At 40.9% G+C, this 9,407-nt stretch overlaps 1 pseudogene; it reads left to right on the top strand.

Moving 5' to 3' along the window:
- The first annotated feature begins 5,529 nt into the window (after nt 1-5,529).
- Nucleotides 5,530-6,960, top strand: LOC132397650 (tigger transposable element-derived protein 1-like; annotated as a pseudogene).
- Nucleotides 6,961-9,407: the final 2,447 nt, after the last annotated feature.

Raw genomic sequence — 9,407 nt, 5'->3', positions numbered from 1 at the left:
TTAGTCCTGACATATAATGTAATTGTTCGCTGTTACTGTCTAAGTTTCTTTAGTCTATTTGTAACGGAACTCATAAGAGAAAATGTACATGTTAAGACAACAAATTGCAATGTATCAAGATGCAAAAAGTAAAAGGGGTTCTAAGTTTCAGGAAGCAATTAGCAAATGGATATAGATTCTTTATTGGTTGATCTGCAAGCTGACAACAGAAAGTAGGGCTGGATAGGAGGAGAAATCATTCATGTTCTGAGTATTAAGATTTTTCATGCTTACTTCAGGGAGATTACAACCACATGCATCACACCCTTAACTTATTACAGTTCAAAGTTCAAAGCAAATTTATTATCAAAATAGATATATATCAGCTTATACTCCCCTGAGATTCACTTTCTCGTGAGCATTTACAGGAAAATAAAGAAAAGCGTATAACAGAAGTTATGAAAAACTATAAATAACAGAGAAAGGCAAACAATCTGTGGAAAGTGGCCAGTGAGTGAGTGGGCCAGTGAAGGAGTGGAGATTTGAGGCTTTGAATTGAGAGGCTTCGACGAAAAGAGGCTGAGGACGAGCTTCACTCCAAGTAGGTAAGGCCGGATAAGTTCCTTTCAAAGGAAAAAGTTTCAAAAGTTGAGGCAAGTATTGGGGAGGTTATGGCAGCTGAGATCAGCCCTATGGTTTGTTCATCCTGCAGCATGTGGGAAATCAGGGATACTTCCAGTGTCCCTGACTACTATGTGTGCAGGAAGTGTGTCCAACTGCAGCTTCTGGCAGACCGCATTGAGCGTCTGGAGCTGCGATTGGATTCATACTGGAGCATCCGTGATGCTGAGAAAGTCGTGAATAGCACATTCAGTGAGTTGGCCACACTGCAGGTAAAGGCTACACAGGAAGAAAGGGAAGGGGTGGCCACTAGACAGCGTAGCAGTAGGCAGGTAGTGCAGGAGTCCCCTGAGGTCATCTCCCTCCTAAACAGATATACTGTTTTGCATACTGTTGGGGGAGATGTCTCATCAGGGGAAGGCAGCAGCATCCGAGTTCATGGCACCATGGGTGGCACTGCAGCACAGGAGGGAAGGAAAAGGAGTGGGAGAGCTATAGTGATAGGGGATTCGATTATAAGGGGAATAGATAGGCATTTCTGCGGCTGCAAACAAGATTCCAGGATGGTATGTTGCCTCCCTGGTGCAAGGGTCAAGGATGTCTCTGAGCGGCTGCAGGACATTCTGGAATGGGAGGGTGAACAGTCAGTGGTCATGGTGCACATAGGTACCAACGATATAGGTAAAAAACAGGATGAGGTCCTACAAGGAGAATTCAGGGAGTTAGGAGATAAAAAATAAGATAAAAAGTTAACTAAAAAGTAGGACCACAAAGGTAATAATCTCTGGATTACTACCAGTGCCATGTGCTAGTCAGAGTAGAAACAGGACGATATTTCAGATGAATACGTGGCTTGAAAAATGGTGCAAGGGGAAGGGATTCAAATCTCTGGTGCATTGGAACCAGTTCTGGGGGAAGTGGGACCAGTATAAACAGGATGGTCTGCACCTGGGCTGGGCTGGACCAATGTCCTGGGGGAGCGTTTGCTACTGCTGTTCAGGAGGCTTTAAACTAATGTGGCAGGGGGATGGGAACAAGTGCAGAGTAACAGAGGGGTGTAAAATGAGGGTAGAAGCAAAAAGTAGTAAAGTGAAAAGTAAAAGTGGCAGGCAGGCAAATCCAGGGCAAAAAACAAAAAGAGCCACTTTTCAACATAATTGTATAAGGGCTAAGAGTGTTGTAAAAACAAGCCTGAAGGCTTTGTGCATCAATGCGAGGAGCATTCATAACAAGGTGGATGAATTGAATGTGCAGATAGTTATTAATGAATATAATATAGTTGGGATCACAGAGACATGGCTCCAGGGTGACCAAGGATGGGAGCTCAACATCCAGGGATATTCAATATTCAGGAGGGATAGACAGGAAAGAAAAGGAGGTGGGGTAGCATTGCTGGTTACAGAGGAGATTAACACAATAGAAAGAGAGGACATTAGCCTGGAGGATGTGGAATCGATATGGGTAGAGCTGTATAACACTAAGGGGCAGAAAACGCTGGTGGGAGTTGTGTACAGGCCATCTAACTGTAGTAGTGTGGTTGGGGATGGCATTAAACAGGAAATTAGAAATGCTTGCAATAAAGGAACAGTAGTTATAATGGGTGACTTCAATCTACATATAGATTGGGTGAACCAAATTGGTAAGGGTGCTGAGGAAGAGGATTTCTTGGAATGTATGTGGGATGGTTTTCTGAACCAACGTGTCGAGGAACCAACTAGAGAGCAGGCCGTTCTAGATTGGGTATTGAGCAATGAGGAAGGGTTAGTTAGCAATCTTGTCGTGTGAGGCCCCTAGGGTAAGAGTGACCATAACATGGTGGAATTCTTCATTAAGACAGAGAGTGACATAGTTAATTCAGAAACAAAGGTTCTGAACTTAAAGAAGGGTAACTTTGAAGGTATGAGACATGAATTAGCTAAGATAGACTGGCAAATGATACTTAAAGAGTTGACAGTGGATATGCAATGGCAAGCATTTAAAGATTGCATGGATGAACTACAACAATTGTTCATCCCAGTTTGGCAAAAGAATAAACCAGGGAAGGTAGTGCACCTGTGGCTGACAAGAGAAATTAGGGATAGTATCAAGTCCAAAGAAGAAACATATAAATTAGCAAAAAAAAAAGCGGCACACCTGAGGACTGGGAGAAATTCAGAGACCAGAGGAGGACAAAGGGCTTAATTAGGAAAGGGAAAAAGATTATGAGAGAAAGCTGGCAGGGAACATAAAAACTGACTGTAAAAGCTTTTATAGATACTTGAAAAGAAAAAGGTTGGTCAAGAGAAATGTAGGTCCTTTACAGTCAGAAACAGGTGAATTGATCATAGGGAACAAAGACATTGGCAGACCAATTGAATAACTACTTTGGTTCTGTCTTCACGAAGGAGGACATAAATAATCTTCCGGAAATAGTAAGGGACAGAGGGTCTAGTGAGATGGAGGAACTGAGGGAAATACATGTTAGTAGGGAAGTGGTGTTAGGTAAATTGAAGGGATTAAATGCAGATAAATCCCTAGGGCCAGATGGTCTGCATCCCAGAGAGCTTAAGGAAGTAGCCCAGGAAATAGTGGATGCATTAGTGATAATTTTTCAAAACTGCTTAGATTCTGGATTAGTTCCTGAGGATTGGAGGGTGGCTAATGTAACCCCACTTTTTAAAAAAGGAGGGAGAGAGAAACCGGGGAACTATAGACTGGTTAGTCTGACATCGGTGGTGGGGAAAATGCAAGAGTCGGTTATCAAAGATGTGATAACAGCACATTTGAAAAGAAGTGAAATCATCGGACAAAGTCAGCATGGATTTGTGAAAGGAAAATCATGTCTGACGAATCTTATAGAATTTTTTGAAGGTGTAACTAGTAGAGTGGATATGGGAAAGCCAGTGGATGTGGTATACTTAGATTTTCTAAAGGTTTTTGACAAGGTCCCACACAAGAGATTAGTGTGCAAACTTAAAACACACAGTATTGGGAGAACGGTATTGATGTGCTTAGAGAATTGGTTGGCAGACAGGAAGCAAAGAGTCATAGTAAACAGGACCTTTTCAGAATGGCAGGCAGTGACTAGTGGGGTACCGCAAGGCTCAGTGCTGGGACCCCAGTTGTTTACAATATATATTAATGACTTATACGAGGGAATTAAATGCAGCATCTTTAAGTTTGTGGATGACACGAAGCTGGGCGACGGTGTTAGCTGTGAGGAGGATGCTAAGAGGATGCAGGGTGACTTGGATAGGTTAGATGAGTGGGCAAATTCATGGCAGATGCAATTTAATGTGGATAAATGTGAGGTTATCCACTTTGGTTGCAAGAACAGGGAAACAGATTATTATCTGAATGGTGGCCGATTAGGAAAAGGGGAGATGCAACGAGACCTGGGTGTCATTGTACACCAGTCATTGAAGGTGTGCATGCAGGTACAGCAGGCGGTAAAAAAGGCAAATGGTATGTTGGCATTCATAGCAAAAGGATTTGAGTACAGGAGCAGGGAGGCTCTACTGCAGATGTACAAGGCCTTGGTGAGACCGCACCTAGAATATTCTGTGCAGTTTTGGTCCCCTAATCTGAGGAAAGACATTCTTGCCATAGAGGGAGTACAGAGAAGGTTCACCAGATTGATTCCTGGGATGGCAGGACTTTCATATGAATAAAGACTGGATCGACTAGTCTTATACTCACTGGAATTTAGAAGATTGAGGGGGGATCTTATTGAAACGTATAAAGTTCTGAAGGGATTGGACAGGCTAGATGCAGGAAGATTGTTTCCGATGTTGGGGAAGTCCAGAACGAGGGGTCACAGTTTAAGGATAAAGGGGAAGCCTTTTAGGACCGAGATGAGGAAAAGCTTCTTCACACAGAGAGTGGTGAATCTGTGGAATTCTCTGCCACAGGAAACAGTTGAGGCCAGTTCATTGGCTATATTTAAGAGGAAGTTAGATATGGCCCTTGTGGCTAGAGGGATCAGGGGGTATGGAGAGAAAGTAGGTACAGGGTTCTAAGTTGGATGATCAGCCATGATCATACTGAATGGCAGTGCAGGCTCGAAGGGCTGAATGGCCTACTCCTGCACCTATTTTCTATGATTGTATGTTTCTAATCAGTGTGCAAAAAAGAGGAATTGTGCAACCAATTTTTTTTAAATTCTGACTGTAGCAGGTAGAAAGGATAAGGAATAAAGGCTAGGTAGTATCTTCTCTAGGCAAATCATGAGGCAAGGAATCTGTGATGGGATGAAGCTGGAAGTGGATTTCATGATAGGTCAAAATTCAAAGTAATTTTTTTATCAAAGTGCATATATGTCACATATACAACCCTGAGATTCAGTATTGCCCTTCTCATTTAAGGTGGTGTTGGTGAAGTCCAGCTGCAGTTTACAGGTAGCAAGCAAAACAAATACAGGCAGTCCCCAAGTTACGAACGTCCGACTTATGGACAACTCGTACTTACGAATGGCCTGTCATAAAGCCTATTATATTGAAAATCTGAGTTACTGTAAATACAGTACAATGGTTTGTAGTAACGAATGCACGCACTACATTATGACGCTCATGAAAACATTGCGCGGCTTCAGCAGTTCGTCGCCTCGTGAAAAGCTGTCCCGCCATTTAAAGTCGGATCACCTTGCCATTGACACTGTGCTGAGTGTGTGACTTTGTATTTGGCTTAAATTTTTCTCTTAATTACCCTTGTAACAAAATGGCTTCAAATTGTAAATCCAATGCAAGTGTTGGTGATGCATCAAAGAAAAGGAAAACAATCACGATTGAAAATAAAGTTGAAATAATAAAGTGATCGGAAAGACGTGAGATGCCATCGGTCTTTGGAAAAGCGTTAGGCTACAGTCGGTCAATGATCAGAACAATTGTAAAGGATAAAGTGAGAATAATGGAGCATGTGAAAGGCCCTACACCGACGAAAGCTACAATTATTACTAAGCAATGCAGTGGTTTGATTATCGAAATGGAAAGGCTATTAATTTGATTAGACGATCAAAATCAGCATAATATTCCTATTAGCCTTACTTTACTGCAAGAAAAAGCTCGAAGCCTTTTCCATGAATTAAAAGCTGCATGTACAACAAGTGAAGATGCTTGTGATGAAGAATTTGTTGCGAGTAGGGGTTGGTTCAATCGTTTCAAAGTGAGGGCAAATTTACATAATATTAAAGTGCAAGGTGAAGCAGCGAGTGCCGATTTAAGTGCTGCGAATGATCTTCCTGAAATGTTTAAAAAAATTATTGAGGAGGGAACTTATTTGCCAGACCAAATATTTAATGTAGATGAGACTGGCTTATTTTGGAAAAAAATGCCTGAAAGAGGAAAGAGGAAAAAAGTGCACCAGGGCATAAGGCCTGGAAGGATAGGCTAATGTTATTGCTTGGGGTGATGCATCCGGGGAGTTCAAGCTCAAGCCTTTGCTTGTGTATTGTTCTCTAAATCCGAGGGCACTTCGCCAAATCATTAAGGCATCTCTTCCCGTTATTTGGAAGGCAAATTCAAAGGCTTAATTGCCATCTTTGAAGATTGGTTCTTGAAGATTCTCCTTGTGTTTGACAACGCACCCGGACAATCAAGTACCTTAGGTGACCTTCACCCCAATGTAAAAATCATATTTTTACTCTCCAACACCACATCCCTACTTCAGCCAATGGTTCAGGGAGCCATGGCCTCCTTTAAGGCCTATTATTTACGGCGGACCTTCTCACAAGCAGTCAGTGCTACCCAGGATGATGTGATGAGCTTAAGGGAGTTCTGGAGGGATTATAACATCCATGACGCCATCAGAAATATTGCTGATTCTTGGGATGAAGTGAAGCAGTCAAATATGAAAGGAGTGTGGTTTAAATTGTGCCCCCAGTTTGCGCATGCTTCTCAGGGATTTACAGCTGATGACATCACCGAAGCCAGGCAATCTGTGGTTGATATTGGTAATGAACTGCAGTTAGACATCAGTGAAAATGATGTAGAGTTGTTCAACTCCCATGCTGAAGAACTGACCAATGAAGACCTTATGGAACTAGAGCAGCAGATGAGAGCATTTCAGAAAAAAGAAGAAGACTGTGACCTAGGAACAACAGAAGCGAAAATGTTTGCGATGAAAAAGTTAGCTGAAGCCTTTCGTCTCATTGAAGCAGGGATGGCAAAGTTAGAGGAGCAAGATTGTAACACAGAGAGGTTCACCAAAGTTTACTGTGCAGTTACCGAGAACCTCAGCTGCTACAAGGCCATTTCTGACGAAAGAAAGAAAAGCTCTGTACAAGCCTCCCTTGATGCCTACTTCAAGAAATTGACTCTAGTAGTAAACCTGTCCTCTCCAGCAGCAGAATCAAAACCTGACTCTCCAGCACCAGGTCCATCATAATGTTACCTCACAAATGCCCCTTCCAGTATGCAAGACATCGATGCAATCGTATGTAGTTACTTTTATTATTATTATGTACAGTACTGTATTATGATGTTTAAGATGCTTTAGTGTACATATTTGGGTCAGCACCGCCCTCACTTGTCCCATCTAACCTGTCGCAGTGTGGTGGATTTTAGGACCCGGGGCAGATCAAGTCGCGTCGCTCGTGGTATACAGTACAGTACGTACTGTACTGTATCTGTTCCATTGACAGAAAACGATCATGGCTGAAAATTCTTTAAGCTGGAAGTAATAAAGCGATTGAAAAGAGGTGAGACGCATTCGGTCATTGGAAAAGCATTAGGCTGCAGTCGGTTACCGATCAGAACAATTTTAAAGGATAAAGTGAGAATAATGGAGTATGTGAAAGGCCTTGCCCTGATGAAAGCTACAATTATTACTAAGCAACATAGTAGTTGAAATACATACTGTACATTTCTTATGTGTTTTATATGCATAGAAAGGTAAAATATATACTACATACCAAGACAAACGTTTGACTAACTGATGCTAAATAATACCAGATGTACCTATTCCAACTTACGTACAAATCCAACTTAAAGACAGACTCAGGAATGGAACTTGTTCGTAACCCGAGGACTGCCTGTAATACCACTAAATATTTTATTAATAACCTTTTTTCTTATAAAACATATTGTAAATGATCACTGCAAACAATGGCGATGTAAGCAAAGGTGAGGCTGAGTGAAGGGTTGAAGTTGAGGCGAGTACGAAATGAAGTCAAGCTGAGTTCAAGGCATGTTCGAGACAACTTCAGGACAAACAGAGTGGAACCAAGTCAGAGCGGAGGAGAAGCAGATTCAAGGTGCATTCACCTAAAATGAGAGCGAGGTTTGATTGTTCTAAGCACCAGGACAATTTGAAAGTTCAGATATGGGCAGGGTCCAGGCCTGGAGCGTATCGATGCAGCAGGGCCTAGGTCCTAGTGTGAGGAACATCCTGATGTTTGGACAATTTAAATGCTGCGCCAGATGGGTTGAAAAGGCAAGGTTTCAGGGTAAGAGTTGAGGGTCGGGCCAGTTTTACTCACTGCTATGCAAACTCACTGAAATGAGGCTGAGGTTGTGGCCTGCTCCAAGCTTCATGTTTATGGACTTGCTTTTGTTCTGAATGCTAATTGATTACTCTTACTGTTTGAAAAATTTGTTTTTGTTGTTTTTATTCTCTCTGCACATTGGGTGTTCGATGGTCGTCTTTTTTATGGGTTCTTTTGGGTTTCTTTGTTTTGTAGCTGCCTGTAAGGAGATGAACCTCAAAGTTGTATATTATGCATACTTTGATAATAAATATACTTTGAAATTTGAACTTTGAGATTCCTTTTCTTGTGAGCATACTCAATAAATCTAATAACCATAACAGAATCAATGAAAGACTACACCAGCTGGGAGTACAACCACTGTGCAAAAGAAAACAAACTGTGCAAATACAAAAAGAAAGAAATAATAAATAAAGAATAATAACAGTAATAAAATACATAATAAAACACCAACAAATTGAAGATGATAAATGTAGAAAATAGCAAGGAAAACCAGAAACAATCCAACACATTACAGAAATCTATAGCGGTTTAACTCAATCTGATTCTTACATGGGAACAATCCAGTGACAACCATCTTCACCAAAACCTTGCTTTAAAATACAAACTCATAAAAGACACCATACCTTACTATAAATACACACCTGATCCAGATTTAGAGTCAAAATCCCACACATTATATTATGACTGATCTGTTATTCTAGATAGGATTATCCACAATAACCATCCAGGTATAATATTATAGGATAAACAAGCAAGAACAACTTACTTAATGGATATAGTCATTCCAAACACACATAACATTGAAATCAATAAGTGAAAAACACCAGAAAGATGCTGAATTAAAAGAAGAAATTGAAAGTCTATGGAACATGAACAGGGTGCATATTGTCTCAGTAGTAATAACTACAGCTGGTATTGTCCCGAAGTCACTACACAATAGCATTAAACAAAACTGGGGTAGGGAGCAAAGCTGGCCCACACAAACCGGTGACCACTCCTGAGTTTGGACTCAGAACAAGAAAGGGCACATGAGCTCTGATGAAAGGACAGTATTAAAACTAAGGTAATTAAGACCTTGAGATTAGAATTTCCCCAATTGGCCAAAAGAAAAGGGTAAGGGGATTATTTCGAGTATAAGATTAATTGTTTTTGAGTACATGTTTTTGTATGTTTTAAGTGTGTACAGTGTTGCAAGAAAGTTTGTGAACCCTGTAGAATTTTCTCTATTTCTGCATAAATATGACCTAACTTATAATCAAATCTTCAGATGAGTCCTGAAGCTAAATAAAGGGACCTCAGTTAAATTAATAACACAAAAACATTATAATTGTTTATTTATTTATTG

Source organism: Hypanus sabinus, chromosome 8, assembly GCF_030144855.1.
Source record: "Hypanus sabinus isolate sHypSab1 chromosome 8, sHypSab1.hap1, whole genome shotgun sequence".
Lineage (NCBI taxonomy): Eukaryota > Metazoa > Chordata > Chondrichthyes > Myliobatiformes > Dasyatidae > Hypanus > Hypanus sabinus.
The sequence above is the reverse complement of the archived record's forward strand: the minus strand, read 5'-3'. Positions and strand labels throughout refer to the sequence as shown.